The sequence below is a fragment of the Balearica regulorum genome, chromosome 1 (assembly GCF_011004875.1).
Source record: "Balearica regulorum gibbericeps isolate bBalReg1 chromosome 1, bBalReg1.pri, whole genome shotgun sequence".
NCBI classification, from domain to species: Eukaryota; Metazoa; Chordata; class Aves; order Gruiformes; family Gruidae; genus Balearica; species Balearica regulorum.
The window spans coordinates 69,858,614-69,878,375 of record NC_046184.1 but is presented as its reverse complement, the minus strand read 5'-3'; the positions used below and the strand labels follow the sequence as shown (position 1 = coordinate 69,878,375).

The following is a 19,762-nucleotide window of genomic DNA, read 5'->3' as shown; positions in this document are numbered from 1 at the left end:
AAGAAAATGTTTAATTTTCCTTCAAAAAATAAAGGGAAAAAGTTATCTCTGTACTGCGCATTATCTGCTACCTTTCCCTAAGTCGTCTTCCCTAAGGATCCAAAACCCCTCAGAATGAGGCACAGAGCACACGTGGCTGGTCACAGTCTAAGTTCTGGGCACTTAATGCACATGAAGCACACTTTTGCACAGTCAACCCAGAGAGTGAGGTTGTATGTGTACAAAGTGTTGGCCAAAACCAGAAATATAAAGGTGGAAGGGGAGGGAAGGGAGGACAGCTTCCAATCTGTTTGTAAATTGTCTACAAATAGAAAAGCAGCCTTATGTTCACTAAGCAAATGGTTTTTCTAACTCAGTGACCTCATCTTTAGTTATGGGCTAGCTGGGAAAATAATTGTCGAACGCAGCCTTCAAATCTTACGCCTTCTTCAAAATGACGAAAGCAGAAATAATTGCTGTTATGACTGGCATTTGTGGACTGAGGCATCCTGATGGTGGATGCTTCACAACGCACCAGATCTGATAGCTCTACAGGAGAGGAGAACAACTAGGGTGACAATCTCTGCAAGGACACCCTATTAAATATGGGGGCTGGAAAGGCATTAAGAAGGCAAGGGAACAGAATGCAAGGATGGGAAAAGAGGTTCTGAAAAAAGAAATAGATTCTGGAAAAGATGTACAGAGAAGGATCAAACTAAAATCCCAGATCATAATGCTTGCAAACTTGAAGGATTTTTACAATCCATACCCCAGATAAAAATGCTGAAAATAGCTTGCACCTTTAAGGTGAACAAAGAAAATAAAACCCAGTTCTGAAATTCATAAACAAACATGAGTAAGCTAGCCAGATTTTTCAGTGCTTACCTGGACCAAATCAAATCTTTACAACTTGTAAATACTGACAAGTGTCACTTCAGATATTATTAAAGGATTCCCTAAATATAAAAGACAGGCTGGTCTGCAGTGAAATCTTTTCTCCTTTGCTTTTCCAATGCTGAAAGTAATTGAAAACAGAAGACATGCTTCTTGATGTAGCCTAACTTTTTAGGAACAGAAATTATGTTAGTTAAATAGCTGACTGCACCTCAAGTTTGCACTCTGTTGCACCCATATACCTTCACACAAAGTCAAGTAAAAAACAAAAGCATGAACACTTACGGTCATATCAAATGCACCTATTAAGTAAAACCACTTGCAAGACACCCCAAATTAAAAAAAAAACAAAAACAAAACAAAACATAAAGATGGCACCAGTTGTTCTCCTGGCCAAGGAGCATTGGAGAAGACACAAACTCATAATCTACTACTTTCAAATAAAATGGTGTCACAAATAACATTAGAAAAGTCTGAAGGATGTGCACATACTTCAGAGACAGCACATATTGGGAACAGATCTGAGTTCTTACTATCTTTGCTACTGCTTTAAGTCCATATTATTTTGTTATTTACATTAAAAAGGAGACAGAAATATCTTTAGAGATGACTAAGCAGTTTCTTGATTTCTATTAAGTACCAAAAAGCAGTCCTGGCAATTTATTAATATTTAAGTTTCTACAACTTAATATGAACTTGGTTCCAAGAACTACACAGGTCCCCTTAAAGTATGTGTAGCAAGAAGTCAACACTGTGCCAGCTGGCAGATGAAATAAGCCATTAAAGTAGGCTCCTACTGAATTTAAAGGATTGTTTTTCATCTTTTCCCTCTCTACTCCTCTACATCCAGATGTATTATTTAGGGAATATTTTCCAGCCCCAGTAAGAAAAGTAAAAGAAATGCCCTTGGCACTTAATGAGTTTTTCCTCCGATGTGGTCTCCTGCTGCAATTGGAATTTATTCCATTACTGTATGGCTTGCAATGGTCCCAAAATACCTCTGACTATATGAAAAGACAGTGTTTGGGGTAGGTATGGTTCTTCATTCAAAAGCAAGGACAGCCTGGGGTGATTGATCTTAGTGGATGATTTCATTCAGACCATCATTATCCCGGCATGCCACCCCACAACCCATGCCCTGCGGCCCCTTCTTCAGGAGACCAGCAATGTTAACTGCACATTATAGTTGGGAAAAGTGGAGCACACTAGGATTAAGCTAAAGCCAACACCAGCCTGGAGCAGGCTGATAGAGAAGCTCGTTTCTCCGCAGCCCCTGCAAGACTTCAGTGATGAGGGAAAAAAACTGTGGTAAAACCCCATGTGTTCAAAGAACAGAGGCCTTCGGCATATCATTTTTCCTTCAGGGGTTCAAATGCTTATCTGAACTTTGTTAAAACTATCTGAACTCCATGACCTAGCAGTATTCAAAGGAAGAATGAGCCTAGAATAAACTCTGGTATTAAACCAGCCCTGGTGTCATCTATAACTGTATAACAGTTATATAAAAGTATTTCATGTAAAAATGCCCTCTATAACAATTTTCCAGATAAAACCTTCAAAAGATCAGAGTTGTAGCTGCTCCCTGTGGGCATTTCAGACTGATTGGAACTGCTAGCAGCTGAAGGAGGAGCACTGTTTTTTGAAATGCTTGGAAAAAGTAATTTTATAAAAATTGAAATAGAAAAAACCACTTAGTCCTCCCCAGTATTTCAGTTCCTGGGTAGTAAAATGAGTTCAATCCCATAAACTTGCTACTGAACTAGAAAACAAGGAGGCCTTAAAACCAAGTATAGGCACACGGCCAGAGGCTGAGATAGTCAGCTTTGGAGCTTGACCATGACTCAGAGCATCTCCTTCCCCAGAACCAAGAAGTCCCTCCAGGCTCCTGCCTGGTGCCACAGGGCGAGCAGGCCCCTTACTACTCCCAGGCAGACCCAGCAACCATCTTGGCCCATACAACAACTTCAGAATTTGGCTCAGAGTTTGATTTGCCAAAGTTGTTCTGGGGGTCACAAATATTCCCTGCCCCCTTCTTAAGGGGCAGTTTAATTCTTAATTGTATAAAGCTAAAGTGTAAAAACTGTATTTTGCATGCATTCTTTGTTTCTAATACTCGGTATCCGTAAGGGGACTCCCTTGCTTGGCTAGCAGTCGGGATTCATTAGACCTTTTATGATGATTCTTTCTGGTGTGCAGATATATGATGAATCTCAGATGTTTAAATAGCATATAACAGTGCTCCATTGACCTTTCTGAGTACAGTTGGAGGGAAAGAAAGGTAATTTTCCTCAAAGAAATCTTAAAAATGTGTCTCCACTATAGCACAGATGCAGAGGATAAAGAAACTCCAGAGGGATTAAAATATTTTAGATTAATTTGGAAGAAGGCCACATTGTGTAAAGCCTGGTTAGTTTGGGCCTTTCCAATTCCACGACATATAAACAAATCCATTTAAACTGCATTTGTTAGAAGGAATGTTCAAAAAAAAAAAGCGTCCCCCAAAGTAGTTGTAACTCAAATGACCTCCAGTTCTGTACTCTCTTCTTACTGCCTAAAGAACAAACATATGTACAATATATTCTAGCCAGACCTTTTGCTGTTGCTGCATGATTCATACTGCTTGAAAATTAAGTCATTTAAGTAAAGGGATTCTGGCTCCCTCAAGAAAGCTTTTAAAACCAAAGCAAGGTTAGATCTGATCATTTTTGGAGCCAGCTTCCATACTTTGAACAAGCTCATTGCTTATAGATCTTTGCTTTGAGTTGAGTGGAAGGAAGTAAAAGAAGAAAGGAAATTGAAAGGAAGAGACAGAAAGAAAAAAAAAAAAAGAGGGAAAAAGAACCCCATATCATCACCACAACTATATAAAGACTAACCTAACGTTCAGCGTGCCACTGTCTGACAGAAGCAAGTCCTCAATGTTTACTCATTCGCAAGGTCAAATTTTGCCCCTTTTACTCATACAGAATACAGTTTTTGCCTGCAGAGCCTTCCAAAGAGACAAGTCACAGAGTGTGGTACTAAATAACCATAGAAAGTAAACGGTTGCTGATGCTTATGAGTTAGTTTGGATGCAGAGGAATATGAGGGTAGCAGTGAGCCAGCCAGAGGGGTAACAGCACAAAACACACAGTGAGTCATTTTGCATGATTAGCATCTACAGAACAGCAGGCACTTAAAGTAAAGGGACTTTCGTTATCTTAAACCATAAACCCCAGAGCAGCTCAACATGTGGAATACCCTATCTGCCACGTGGACAGTGAGAATTCTCCAGTGGTCCCAGGCCTCCTTGAGCTCTTGAAATTGTACCCAAGTATTTGACAGTAACTCAGTCACTGCACAAATTCCTCTCCACTCAGAGGATGTGAGGCAGCTGGCCCAGCCGAGAACAATATTAGTGTCTGCTCTCTCCCAAATACCCAAGGAGCCAACATGATTTCACCACTGAAGGTAACCATTTTGAGGAGGAATATGGAAACTTGATTGAAGTTCAGAAGAATACAGCTCAACAGTTTAGAATACAAAATGAGGAAAAACGTAATTTTCATTACAAGTCAATTACATTACAATTCTACTTTCAAAGAATAAAAAGGTTAATTTAAATTCTGGGATTTGAGGGCTAGCATTCTTTCTCTTATTGAAGTTATTATGAGATGTTCTTAATATTTCAGGAGGCTGTTATGGTTCTGACATCATGGCTGCAAAATTCAGCTGTGATGATGGCTTCTGTAGCTATCATACATTTGATAGCACATCATTTGCTTGCTGCAATGCTACTGGTTTAAGTTTTCCATGGGATCTTTTTCCTCTTGATGGTCACTGCGCATTAGTGATAAACACATTCTCCAGCATCTCCTGCACATTTTTACTTTGATTGCATCCATAAGCCAGCCTTGTGCTCCCATATTCAGCCTGGTTGCATGAACGGAAGGGATACATTAAGCTCTCTTTGGAGATAGTCCAGGTTTGCAGGGATATAACCATAACCAGAAATCTGGCCAAGGGGATTTTTACATCATCAAAAAATCAATTCAGAACGTGGAACTTCTTGTGCTTGGGTTTTGTTCTTTGAATGTCATGTATAGACCTCTGTTGACATACCACTCTACACATTCATGAAAACAAGATGTTCTGTAGTCACCTAGACTATCACGGTAAAACATTTAAAATAAATACTTCGCATAATTTCAGAATCAGATGCTAGATAGTAAAATTGCATATTTGCAACAGAAATGGCCAAAACTTATTTATTAGTACTTTAAATTTACTATTTTGTGCTTCACTTTATTATCAGCAATGCATAAAAAACACAACAGCTTTTACATCCTAAACTTTCCTTTTGAAGTGCATTTATTTTTTTAAATTTACTCCAGGAAGTTTATGAGTAGAAGTTAGTATTTTTCAACACTCTTAGCTCTACCCTTTCACTCATATGCCTGCTACAATTCTATGTCCACATATTTTTTTCTTTTCTGCATCTTCAGTAGGATTTGTGTTTGTCTGCTCTACTGACTCACATAGTGGCTTATATAGAGGCCTCTCTACTCCATGTAGAAAGACACGCAGGACTCCTGTGATAATTTCTGCCACAGCCAAAATACCATCAAGTCGTTCTAACTTCCACCTGTCTGAAATAGAAGTTATGCTCTACAGAGAAGTTTCTGACCTTCACCTTAGTGGTAGCATCCTTCCTTTGTGGAGTACCACTTAAAATTTGGAAGGAGCAATGCCCTTCATGCTGCTCATAGTCCTAAAGTTACTGCATGGCCCCTTAAAAAAAAAAAATCCACTTCTGAAAGTTACCTCTTTTGAGACACTTTCTTTTTCAGCTTAGCATCAGCACTGATCACCATTAATCTAAAAGTTTAAAAGATATTCACAGCCTAAATTTTGCTTCTCTCAGTAGTTCTAGCCTAAACGTTGTTCCTCATAGTACTCCTAGTTAGACACTAGTATACTAATAACTCCATTCTTAATATTGCCTCTTTCCTGATTGATTCAAATTGAGTATGTCTGTTATCCATAGTAATAAATTTTGAAATCTTACTGGCTCTTAGTCAAGTGGCAGAAGTAAGATTAATCTGCTTAATAAATCACATTATTTCGGTTTAGTTACATGCTACAGCCAACTTTATGTTGCCTGAGGTAGACAGTGGATACGTTAAGTCATACAGAGACACAGCAGGGACACAGATGTACAGTGGTGTAAAGTCACCCAAAAAGCTTTGCTCAGAGCTATTTCAGTTTATGAGTAGGCTTTATGAGCTCTGGTAACAAGGGAACCCCCTGGCTGCTTTCAAACAAAGCTCCTCAGGTGCATCAGCTCTGCCTTTCCATCCCCCAGGCTCCTGGTACCCTCCTCGCTCAAGTGCTGGATGTAGTAGGCAAGCTGCGCACAGCTCCCCAGCACCAGAAATGAGTCAAGACCCAAAATGTGACTGCAGAGAGCTGGCTTTTGGTGTCCCTGCATCTGTGTCAGGACTAATCTGCTGCCTCAATAAACTATAGTCAGTTGACGTTGATTGTTAGTTTGTTCAAGACTATGTAGACTTAGCTTGTACAGAATAAAACCTCCTGAAAACTCTGGTATGAAAAAAAAAAAATAACTGGAGGAAATCAATTAATAAAAATAATTAATGAAATAAAATTTTTCTTTGAGATTTGTGATTTCGTTTTTGCAGACTTTTCTCAGGTTTTGCTGTTCAGTATTTTCTTTGTACTTGTACGGGAAATAGCGCTTAGATTATCCTCAGTTTTAACACAAGGCAAAAACATGAGAGATTTGTCTTTCAGTGATAAAACTAGTGAAAATAGAATACTTATGATAACCCTGTCTTTGAAAAACATCAGTAAAAAGCCCCCCTAGCTCCATGAACATGTTGCAGACTGCACATGTCACATAACTAAGGACTACGATTTTTTTGCCTGAGGCTCCCACATTTAACAAAGGGAAACGCTGCCTTCAACAAAAGATGTTATTCTAGTTATGTGCCCTTTTACCCTGTCAGAGAAACAGCTGGTATCATAAAGTCACAGCTAATTTGTATCATGTCTGCACTAACAGTCAGATTCAGTTTGTATCAAACTTTCAAAGTTGGACTTAATACCAGTTGATAGATGACAGCTTTTCGTGCCTCTCCCCCTTCTCACAACATATTTAAACATTGCTTCCCACATTAAAAAAATAATATTCAAAATACAAATGGAATCTTTAATGTTTCACATAATCAGAATATACGAAAATGTTTAAAACTACTAAATTTGAAAGAAATCCTCAAGAAGGGTGAGAAAATTGCATCAGCACTTTTGAAGTTCTGTGACAAATAAATAGTGCTTTAAGACAGACGTGTGGGTACCAAGTGTAATGGAAAAGAATTTTCTCCTGAATGGAAAAAAAACAACCCAAAACCTCACTTGCCTCAGGTAATCTCTTGCAGTTTGGGGTATCTGCTCTCCTAAAAAAAAAAGTCAGTATGCCTGCAGAGACTTTAAGGGCTTTTTCAAGGTCAGCACTCAACAATTTAAGGAAGGCAAATTTCACTTTTTTTTAAGGGACCTGTTTCTCATTTATGCTATTAAATGTCATCTACTCTCATTTTAAGATCCCCGAAGCAGAATGCCTGAACTGTGTAAAGGGACTTTAGTGAAAGTGAAAGTCAGGCCAAAGACTTAACAGCTCCAAACCTGCAGTGCTTGTCTAGAAAGAGCTGCAAAGATCAGGTTCTTCTTGGGAAACAGGCATGGGGGAAACTTCGAAAGATTGGGAGTTCAAGCTCAGTTCAGATAAACACCTAACAGTGCCGGTGTTGGAGGCTTCTGAGGCCACCCTCCACAGCACCAGAGTCTACAGTGTTAGCAAGAAACAAGATATTTTTTTGAGATTTCAGCTACTTCCTACTTCTGGACAAACTAGAAGTATTTGACCAAGGCTCTTTCATCCCGCCATCTGAAAGCATCACTGAAATGTATGCAAGGAAAATCTCACCACATCCTGGGAAGTAGGGAATTTATGTATTTATTTTTTAATACTGCACAGTATAATGATTATCAGGGCTCTGAACAATTGGCCCCATGTATCAGAAAGAGATCGGTCTGCTTCACAAACTTAAGTACTCCAAGTGAACAACGTCCCTGGGAAGTTCAAAGCAGCAGTATCAGTAATGCAGTTTTAAAGTGACAGGAGAGCTTATGGTGATGGAGCTGAGAAAGAGCAGTTGTCAGTGAAGCCTGAAAAATCCCAGCTCCCAGCCTATCTTTCCTTCAGTGCATGCATCTCCTGCCTTAGAAAGTTAATATTGCACAGAAGACAGTAAGATACGGCTTCTGCTGTGCCTAAGCTGTGCTTGGCACTGCTCTCTGATGGACTCCTTGCCAGCGAACAGAGCCAAAGCGCCGCATGCTCCTGCCACATCCTCTCCAGCGAGCTGTATCTGCTCTCTACCTACTGGGAAGATGCAGATAATCAACTCCACTCCCTTCACTCCAAGCGCAGCAGTGACTCTGCCCCTACATATGATCCTTGTGCTTGTTCAGATATATATTTTTTTTTTATGTTCTTAAACCGCTGTCTGGCAAGGCATGGTTTATTAGAAGCAGATTTCTCTTCGACTACTCAGTGTGTCAGTTTTACAGTTCCTAGGTGGTGTAATTCCTGGAAAATAAAAAACGTTCTTCATCCAAAATTTTGGATGAGTCACAGCAGGTTTACTTGTTTTGGTTCATCCTTAAACAAAGCATAATGTTCTATATCTAAATGATGCTCTGGTTTTCTTTGTTTCAGCTAATAGCTCCAAATTTCTTACAAGCAGTAAGACTTTTCTAGCAAATGATGCCCACGCCCACCAATTGGGCTTGGCAACCAAAGGCAGCCATCACATTTTCATGGGGGGTGAATGGCATTAGGAAGAACGACACTGTTCCTTTCTGAGCTCGATCCCTTGGTATTAAACCAAATAAGACACCCAACAGTAGGCTTTAACACCAAAACCACCAGGTTCTCATCTCTTGCAAAAGAGCTTTCATCAATAAGTGCCCCAGCCGCAAGCAGCGGTCACCTGAAGTCCCAGAAACTACAGAGAAACTTGGGCAAGATTGGATGCTGCTGCACCTCCTTTTCCAAACAGCAGAGAGGACAGAGATGAGAGAAGGAAGACCCTAAGCTCATCTCAGTATAAGTCATCATGATAAAGCCATAGAAAAATAACTCTTCAGAGACTCTACAGGAATGCTTTCAGTCTTTCTTAAGAGAATAGCTGACCAAAACCTCTCTTACACAATATTCCCTAATGGCAAACATCCTGACTTCTAACGAAATGTATGTTTCCAGGGAAGATAAAAACCAGTCATCGCTGGCCAGTGACTTTGAACCTTAACCTTATAGGGTATCACTTCTTTTTGAAAGTAATTTACATAAGCATGTCTCGGAGTGTCTTCCAAAGTCAGACTTGGCTGTATTCAAGATCTAACAGAAGAGCAACGGGACTGCCATGTTAATATTAAACTATATTACTGCTTTTTATACTCAGATATAGAGATGTCCCTTGTTTCCAGTACTTTATGGAGATAATGCTTGTTTTTTCCTTTCCAAATGAGTGTATTAGTCCACATAGTCCACACCATTTGCTTTGATGATTTTCTAAAGGCAACTAATGACATTTTTCATGGTATTTTCATTCATGTCCCCTAAAGACCATCCTCCTATTCAGGCAGCTTTACAATGTGAAAGAGGAGGCTAGGTGTGGAAAGTTATCAGATTTTGCCTTTCCTTCTTGATGACAGAATTCTTCCACCACTTTAACAAGTGCCATGGGGGCACCATGGGGATTTCAGCATGAGACAGATGACACTCACCTTGCGTGCTGCACTTTGAGTAGATGGATGAGTCAGCGAAGGACAGATTTTCAGATGCAATTTATACATCAAAATAAGGCACTAGCTAAAAAATCCACTGAAGCACAGATCTCCGTTTTGAGAAACTGAGGTGACTTGTTTTAATACCACAGTCTGCATGCTCAGATATGTCTACAAATAAAACTCCAGTTGCTGAGCTAGCAGAAAAACTCTGGAGGGCAGTCACTGCTCTCTTTGAATATCCTATCCTAAGCACAGGGGGAGAACACTTGCATTTCTGATCCCATTTGCTCTTGGACAATATGGTCTCCCTTTCCTTGGGTCAAGTTTTTAAGGAATTAAGGTACCTCATAAATGCACCACCCAAGGCAGCATGTGGGAACTTAAATTCAGTGATCTCACTGGAAGTAGCACGTCAGGGGAAATTTTAGAACATTTCGGCAGGTTCTGAATCAGAAAGAAATCCTAATTTTGGAACAGCAAAATTTCCTACAAACTGAAAATCCCAGTATGTATCTGGGATTTCATCCTAAATACTCTCCCCACAAAGGCTCAAAAGCCATGTAGAACTCTGAAACTGCAACCAGGGCAGAGAACAGCCTGCAACAATTATCAGCCCATTCAGCACTTGCACAAACCGTCTCAGAAGTGCAGGCAAAGTTAAATTCGCTTCCCCAAGGACGATGACAAAACCAGCTAAAACGGGCCCATCAGCATTCCTGATGTGGGGGAGAAGGCTGCCGAGATGAAAGGCAACGCAACCAGTGTTCAGCCTGCCGCCATGTCTCTCCTCCTCCTCCACACTGCTCTTGCCAAAAAGAGGGGGAATGGAGCAGAGGTACAGAGGAGGTCCAGGCACACAGAGAACAGGATCATTCATCAGTGAGAATAAGCAGCTTGCTGTACCCTGAATTAACTGAAGGTGATGGTATCTAGGGGAGTTGCCTTGACTCTGGTGCAATATTTTTGATCCCATCAGCCTGCTGTCATAGGCACCGCTTAAACTGAAAGCCAGTCCTCAGTTTGTCTCCAGTCTGGAATTTCCGTATATTGAGGGGCTGAAGTTTATACACATTATAAACACTTCCTTTAAATGGTTTGTGAGCCCTCACTTGTTCTGGCAGTGAAAGAACAATGTTTGTAAAAAATGCCTAAGTCTTATACGTTGTAAATAGGCAGTAAACATGGTTACTTGGACACTCACAGACTCCTCAGAGCCTGCTTGCTCTAAAAATAGCAGAAGACACAACAGGACAGTAACACCAACAGTACATTACCTTAACATAAATAAAGATGATTTAAGACTTCCACTGCAAGCAAAAAAACTTGCTGAACTGCAGTGGAGAAATACATATAGCTCTTAAAAGAATGGCCATACACCCACAAAATGTTTACTGTGAAATTCAAGGATTTCAATTTGAGGATAAAATTCAAAATAAAATCCTTTAAATCTACTATCAATTTACTGAAGAAAGTAATCTCTGGTGACAGTGGTCCCAGAGGAATAGGAGTCAAGAGTCTGACTGTGGGTCTGTCCACGGATTTTCAGAGGGATTTGGACACAGCACACAGAGGGGAAAAAAAAATTCAATATAAAAGCCTCAGTACAAAAAAACCCGATACAGAAAACCCCTCTGAATACCACAGGCAAGGAAACCTGAGGTAACTACTTTGATCATACTCACAGGAAGGCAAGCAGAGGAAATATTCTGAGGTTTTCAGTAACAAACCAGCTGCTGATGAATTCAAAATGACGACTCCAGAAAATAGAGGTGATCACTGTACAGAAATAAAAAAAAAACAAAGAACGTGGTTTGCAATGGCATAATTATTGCACACACTTCATTTTTCTTCGGTAAAGTTGTCTTTACCACCACCCCTACAAAGGTTTTTTAAAGTACGGAATAAAATAGAAAAATTTTGAAAGAGACTGACAAAACCTGCTATCAACAGCTCTATAAATTAGAGTTTGACAAAACAGGCTTTGATTTCCCAAAATCTCTGAAAGTCACTCACTAAAACCTCTTTATGAAGTGAAGCTGATACAGGCTAAACTGAATATTCTCTTGTGATTAGTAAGAGACGAATCAAAGCATCAGACTAACAGTGAGTTTTTGCAAGAGAGCAAGGTTTCCAGCATACCTCCATAAGGATCTATACTGAGACCTAAAGTATTCAACATATTCATAAAAGCACTCTGCAAAAGCAGATGAACAGTGAGAAGACAAAGCCTGTAGATGACACAAAGCTATTTATTACAATAAAATCTAAAGTCAATACAAAGAACTGAGGGAAGAGTTCAGAGTAATTAATTTCTATGGGCAGACTGAATTCAGTGTTCATAAGTAAAGGTACAGGGGAAAAACCCATATATCTGTATACACACAGTGATCAACTTTAATGAGCCAATACCACTCAGTAAAGACATCTTGGAGCCTGAGGAAGAGCTCTCTGAAAATATTAGCTGAGTAGCCAGCAGTTGTCAAAAGGCAAGTTGAGAATAATTGGGGAAAAATCTAGGTCACAACCTATGTTTGCAGTTTTGCATGAAGTTCTGGTTACCCTTTCTCAAGAAGAGCCCCTGGAATGGACAGCAATAATGATCAGAGCTATGGCACAGCTCCCATCTAGGAGCCTATCTTGAGTATGACTCTTCTATTAGAAAAAGAGAGATGATTAAGGCAGGATATGAGAAAGGTCTCAAATGGTTTTTAAACAGTAAATGTTTATTGTCATACAAGAATTATGTTTCAAGAAGGAATTAAAAAAAAAAAAGCATTGAGGATAGTTTCATCAGCTATGAGATATGATAGACTGGATGTGACCTCTACGTTAGAAAGTCCCAAAGCAAAGATTGCCAAACTCTGGGAGACCACATAAAAGGAAGAGCCATTCCACACCCATCTACCTTTTATTTTGCTTTTCTGTGAATGTCTCAGTGTCTCCATCAGAGGTGGGATACTAACATAGAAGGACCCTTGCTGTGACCTGGCATGACAACAGTTTTATAAATGTCAATTCAGAGAGCAGAACAAATGAGCTGCCACCCTTATACAAGGACAGTACAACTACTCATGGGTGATCTAGTGGAAACTCAGAATTGTTACTGGCAAATATAGTAAGAAGGAGTTTCATTGAAATGTAGTATTTTTCCCCTGAAGTGTCACTCTGCATTCAGCTACCACTTGGTGGTATACAGACCCACCAGAGTAAAAATAAAACCCATAAGCTTTCTTCAGAGAGCATTGCATGGTCCATCCTCTTTAGACCCATGGACCTTCATATGGAACATCCTGGTGCCAACAAAGGATTATTTAAAATCACTGAAACCTATATTCAGTAATTTAGGATCACTGGAAACTTACACACGTTTGAGGACTGTTGATGTAAATACCTACTCAGCAATTTAAAAAATGGTTTTACAGGATGGTCTCTGGGTTTTATAGACACCTGCAATTTATATTATTGAAAACTGTAGGGTGATCAAAGTCAAGATTTTTATTCATTCCATTAGAAGTTTCAGTATTAGATTCAAAAGAGATCTGAATCCCCTTTTTATGCTTAGTGTTACTATGCATATATCTCATAGTGGAAAAAGGCAATATAAGAGGACATCCCAAATCATCAAGGTCTGAAAAGAGCAACCAAGAACGTCAAGTCATCTTCCTCTCACTGGTTACTCCTGCTTACAGCAAGAGCACACTGGGCTCCATTGGTCCACAGAGCTCCAACTCATGGATAGCATGAAAGTCCATCTAGGTCACTGAATTAATTCAAACTTTTTCACTAACCTGAAAAGCTGACTTTGCCCATTTCTATTGTTTAGTGTGCCCCACCTGACACTCAGCAGGCATGACAATGACATTCAGACCATTCATTCGGAGGATCTTGGATCTTTTTCTGCTTCAGACCAGTTGCTGTCTTTCAATCTCTTCTTTTTTTTTTTTTTTTTTAAATGGAGACAACACCCAAAAGATTTTAATTTTCTTTCCCACAGTCACAAAGCCCTCCTCTGCTACTCTCCTTTATTTGCTCTGTCCTAAAGCAACATTTTTCTGAATTGAGCTCAACATAATTTGTAATATCAATAAAATGACTGAAATATACACTCTCACTATTTGCTATCCAAAAGAACCTCTAACACACCACAATTCCATTGTGAGCTGACTACGAAGGGCTAAGAACAACTTAAACAGGAAATTTCCATGCAACTTAAGCATGAAGGAAGTTCAGGTCCAGGTCGAAAACCAGACTTCATAAATGTAACCCTCCAATCCAAGAAATATCACTAGAGTTTGGACACATTTGGAACTGTAATCTTCAGTGGTAAAATTGGCACAATTTTTACCCATTCTTCAGTCCTTCAAATTCCCCTGACTTGGGTTCTGCACTCATTCACGCAATGGCATTAACAGCATTCAGACCTAGGCACACACCCAGCACTGCACATTCAAGCACACAGTGGAACACAATTCCCAGCTAACAAAGGTACTAGATTCTCAGCTAACATAGGTCAGTTTCCATTAAATGCAATTTTAAAAACAGAAATGTTTTTATCACATGTTCTGGAAAATGCTTTTATTGGAAGTACTTTGTGGCTTAAGAAATGAGGAAGTGGTTACTGTCTTGATTATGGAAACAAGGGAAACCAAATCACATCCAAGATCATTCAGAAGTTGACCTGTGACACTAAAACGTAAGGGTTTTTATTAAAAGTATATGCGTGCACAAAGAAAAGCATGGTTTCACTCCTCTCTTCTCTGCTAATGAATTAGTTCCATTATACCAAGTAGCTTTGAATGGAAATAAAGTTATGGAGCCCAGTTACCAAAACCATGTGCTGCAGGTGCTCAGTTTTATCCAATAGCTCAACAGCTAGGGCTATGATAGCGTTCAGATCACATATCTTCTTGCAGGGACTTTAGCCTACATCTTCCAAAGGACACTCTAGCACTAGGATGTTCTTCTACATTCTTTCCCGCCAGTCCTGGTGCTAAGAGCAGAAGGGGAACTGTAACACACTAGACTATAGGTCTGACTAGCTCTGTATCTGGTCTCTAGCAGTGGCCAATATCAGATGTTTAGGGTAGAACATAAGAACAGGGAAAGCATATAATGATGCTTCCCACAAATATTCTACAACAGCTCGTGACTTCCAGAATGTCTGAGTCAAAGGTGGAATCTGTGTATTTACTGATCTCCATGGCAGCTTTTTTCCATTATTATTTCCAGTAGCTGCCAACATTCAGCAAAATCCCATAAGAGAGTCCCACAACTTAATTATGTGCTATGTGAAGATGTAGTTCACTTTGGACAAGTAATTAAGCCTTCAGACTGACACTAGGACTCAGCTATTGCAGCTGAAGGTTCACTCATCTGATGCATAGTTAGGTGTGGTATGCACATCGGAAGTATTCCTCATTGCATCACACATAATGGAGCAAGCCCAAATTATCCAACAGCAAGGTGGTTAAGAAGCTGTTTTGGAAATAGCACACCTGGGTTTCAGTCCAAATTACATATTTAATCATTTAGAAAAGTGAAATTGCATCAGTAGGAAAGAGTAGGAGCACCATAAAGAATAGCTGGAGAGTGCACTTTGGAGTTCTTTTTGGACAAAGGAGGTAACCCAGTCTACTGGGTTCTTTTTCTTAGATAAAAGAAAGATTCCTCTTCAAATCTTTAAATTTCATTTCACATAATACTTCAGGTTGGAAGGCATCTCTGGAGATCATCTAGTCCAATTCCCTGCTCAAAGTAGGTTGCCCTGGATCATGTCCCTGCTGGTGTCTGAATATCTCCAAGGACAGAGACTCCACCGCCTCTCTGGAAAATCTGTTCCAATGTTGATCACTTACAGTAAAAAAAAAAAATCTCTTTGTTTAAATGGAATTTTCTGTATTTCAATTTGTGTTTCTTTCCTCATGTCCTTTCACTGGCTAGTGCTGAGAAGAGTCTGGCTCTCTTTTTTGTCATCATCCCTCCCCTCTCCCACAGTCACAGAGTCACAGTGCATGACAGCCATAGAGTGGCTCTTAAACTTGAATCTCATTCCAGTTACAGCTTGTACAAATCATTTTTTCCCCTCAAGCTGTGGAAATGAGAGCAGGAAACCACCTTTTTAAAAAATTGGTCTAGGTGAAGTATTTCTTTGTTTACCCATTTCATCCAGATCTCCTTTTCTCCTTTTGATTTTTATGTCAGGATTGCCATGTAGTTTATTTACTTACAAAGACATTACAGAGGGAACACCCAAATAAAACTTTTCAACTTTTCCTCAGATGTGATATGTACACAAAGACGACTTTTTATTACAGTGTTTCTCAAACAAGTGTTGCCAACAGAAGAGGGGAACAAGAATCCTCAAGTTCATCTGTTCCTATCTAAACAAGTGCCCAAGGAATTTGGTTTCTAGGATGACCTAAAAAAAGGGAGGTATGTTGTCTCCTGTGAACTGCTCACCTAACCACTCATGAGCAGCTTATCAGTACAAAACATCAGCATTCAAAGTAAATAAAAACACCTATTAACTCTTATGCAGCAATACACTTAATTGAGAGTTTAATATAAAACCCACAGTCAAAGCCCATTGACTTCAGGCTAAGCACACATTTATGTGTTCTGCTGGACATGGACAGTTTGCTGTACCTGAGCTCTACTTCCCAGAGGGCTGCAGCCATCCCCTAATTATCAATTTTTCTGTCAGTGTTAGGAGTGCAGTAGTATCACCAAGCCCCAGCTTTCTGGGTGCTACATAAACAGTAAGACAAAAAGGTAGTTCTTACTCCCAGAGAGTTTATTATCCAGGTACAAGAGGGATGAAACTACACATTAGAAATTTCTGATCTAATAGCTGCTCTCAATAAATTTAATATATCATTATATTATATTATATATGTGAATATATTAAAGAAAGGGTTTAGAGTTCAAGTGCCATCTTAATCTCAGCTGGAGTCTTCAAGGAAATACTTTCATCTTTCAAACATGTAGCTACATGTATATACCATTGTTAGTTTTCAAATGTTATGAAGCATTCAGACCATTACAGCTTCGTCTTTCTGTAGCCTCATCTGAAGAGGATTTCAGTGATGCAGAAAAGTATCAGTAAGTACAAAATCATAGGGAGAACGTGAGCTGTAGGAAAGTTTCCCACCCCATCATATATTCTGGTTGAACCATGCAAGCTGCATTACATACAGGGCTGATAGTCCTGATTGCCCAGATGTTTTCAGGGTCTGGAAGTAAAGAGTCAGAGAGAGGAAGAGCATGCCATCAGCAGTGCCTCTTCCAGCCCAGCTGCAGAATATATTGGAGATCTGAAGAGCAGGGAGGAAAGAAATCCTTCTCCAAAATCCACCCACTCTTTGCAGTTCAACTTCAGGGGGTCCCACTGGACCTCACTTTCAGTCCACTCCCAGTGCCATGGGCATAGCAGCACACAGAATAGTTCTCCAGAACATGACTCGGGGCACACTGAACACACCCCATCCCATGTAATAAGCTGCTCAATGAATGGTCTTAATTGCAAATTTGAATCAGAGCTTATAATCGTGACTGGTCTTTAAAACCATGCCAGACAGTCATATACATTAAGGGAGAAATTCTGTGAAGGAGAAAGATCTGTATCTTCTCTTCAGCCAAGCTGCTAACTTCCTTTTAAACAGCAACTGATCTGACCTACAAAGTTTCAGAAAATGGCATATTTCTTCTCCACTCTTCTATCTCTTACTGCTCAGCAGGAGAACACCCCAATACTTTGAAGAACAGTCACTCCTCTCTCACAATGATACTACCTCAATAGAAGTGAACATTTTTTGGATACAATGACTGTTCTATATACAGGCTTTCACTCTGCACATCTTGGCATGATACAGGAAAGAGAGAAAACTGCTTCCTGAGGATAAACACAACCAAAAGGAGGACTAGATACAGCTCATGCCAAGTGGAAGTAGATTGCAAGATCTTTGCATAATTATTCTTGAAAGTAGAGACTAACAAATAAGCAAAGTATGTGTGGAGCTGAGCAGATGTGGGCTGGAACATCATTCTCAGTCATGCAAATATAGCACTTGCTTCCTTCTTTGGCCACGTTCATGCTACTAAGCAGAAACCATTTGCTAACCACACAGCAGTGGCATTCACATTAGCAGAAAACCAGACTCCTTGTCTCTTCCTGCTTTGATCAGCAGTTACTGCCCACAGGAATAAACAGAGGGTTGTGTTCTTCACTTGCTCCATGCAGGGTCTGCTGTTCTCACATGGACATCAGCAGCAACAAGAACAGGCCATGCCTGTTCTAGACAGAATAGCCATTTGTCCTCACATAAACCTGCCTCCCTAATAGAGCAGTGACATGTGCAGCAAGAAAAAGACAATGAAAGGAGGGGTTTTGCCTTTGAAATTGTGATCTAGGACAAACATTCTAAAGTTTAAAAATCAAAGCTCGCCATGTCCCTTTTTGATCATCTAGAGATTGAACATAAGCTCCCCTACATCACCAGCGGCGGATACAGGGATGTCTGCTACAGAGCATGCTTACTGAGGGAAAACATTTACTGCTAATAGGAAGTCCCAAATTCCTTACAAATTCATTGTCCCTTTCAGAAGAGGGTTACAGAAACTTAGAATTATTAATAATCCATAAAGAATACTACATAATAATTCAGAAAAGTCGCTTGCAACAGACAGCAAATGGAAACTGGCTGCTTTAAAGCATATTTTGACAGCTGCTAGCATCACTCAACATAACAAATGAAAGCATTTCCTCAAAATAGGGCAGCTAAAATAAGTCTGTAATAACAAAGAGGTTGTCTCTTGTGAAAGCTCCGATTTTCTCCTCTCCTGTGTCTTCTTCAGTTGTTGAACATGAACACACTGCTGGGACAGGTGTCATGAGAGGGGAGCTGCAGAGAAAATTCTGAGACCTGTATCCTTTTCAGGGAAGTTTAATTAATGCTGTTTCTGAGAAGAATTCTGATTGACAGGATTAGTGCCAGCACTAAAAGTTACTATTTGTGGATCCTGGAGCTCACAGCTCCCATAAAAATAAAGTAGTTTAGAAAAGAGCTTTGTGCAAATGAAGGCATTCCCTCAGCGGCGAAGGTTCATGTGAACCTCTTCTGTGGGTTCCCTTCACATGGGTCTTTCTGTGGACATGGGATAGCAGAAAGTCTCTGGAGAACGCGCTGTATGGGTGCAGGTTTGATTCAAGTTTTCTAGATTAGTCCTTAGAGAACATTTCTATGATAAGCCAAAATGAAACTCTAAGAATTAGTGTTCCCAAGCTTCACGGATAAGAACATTTGGTTCCACTTTCTTCACTTTGGGATTTATTTCAGGTTTGTACTGAATACCTTTTTCTTTTAGTTTTCCAGTTCACACCACCCTCCTATTAAGATAGTCTTCTAGTATTCTTCTAGTGAGACTCAGCCCAAAACACAATTTCACTGCTCTGATCTCTTTTAAAGACTTAGGAGAAATCATTCAATTGACCACAAGCATTGTCTTTTATTTGATTATTGTCAAATCTTTAAGCACTAACCCAAATAACCCATCTTTTCAAAGGGGTAGAGCATTATGTGCCAAAACAAGAAATTGGAAATAAGCAAATGCTGCTCCATTACAAAAGCAAGGGAATGACCACAGCATCCCAGTTCACGCAGGAAGTGCCCACCAGTTCGCTGAACTATCTCCCAGAAACTGTGAAATGGACAGAAGGAAAAAGGTGATTCTTCCCTCCCACTCCATCTCTCTCAATCCTGCCTCAGACAGGATAACAAAGTAACTCAGATACAGCAATTTCTTCCCAGCAATTTTCAGGCACCTCATTTGCATCATATCTTCACCTTCTTGCTCCATATTTTCCCCGCTGTTCTCCACTTTGATACCATCATGCCCCCCCCCCCCCCCGCACTGTACTGTTCTCCAGCTTCTTTGTTTCTTGCTCCTGCTCACATTCTTTTACACCAGACTTCAACCAATTTCTCGTCCCAGATCCTATTGCCATGCTTCCTCCTACTCCTTATTGCTAGCCTCCTGC

The 19,762-nt window shown here is 39.9% G+C and overlaps 1 protein-coding gene across 9 annotated transcripts in view; it reads right to left on the bottom strand.

Moving 5' to 3' along the window:
• Positions 1 to 19,762, bottom strand: part of CALD1 (caldesmon 1) — a 203,404-nt gene that overhangs the window by 112,509 nt on the left and 71,133 nt on the right. For all 9 annotated transcript variants that reach the window (XM_075757335.1, XM_075757324.1, XM_075757313.1 and 6 more), the window contains one exon: positions 11,409 to 11,502. The gene's annotated coding sequence lies outside the window, so the exon portion shown is untranslated. The remainder of the gene's footprint in view (positions 1 to 11,408; positions 11,503 to 19,762) is intronic.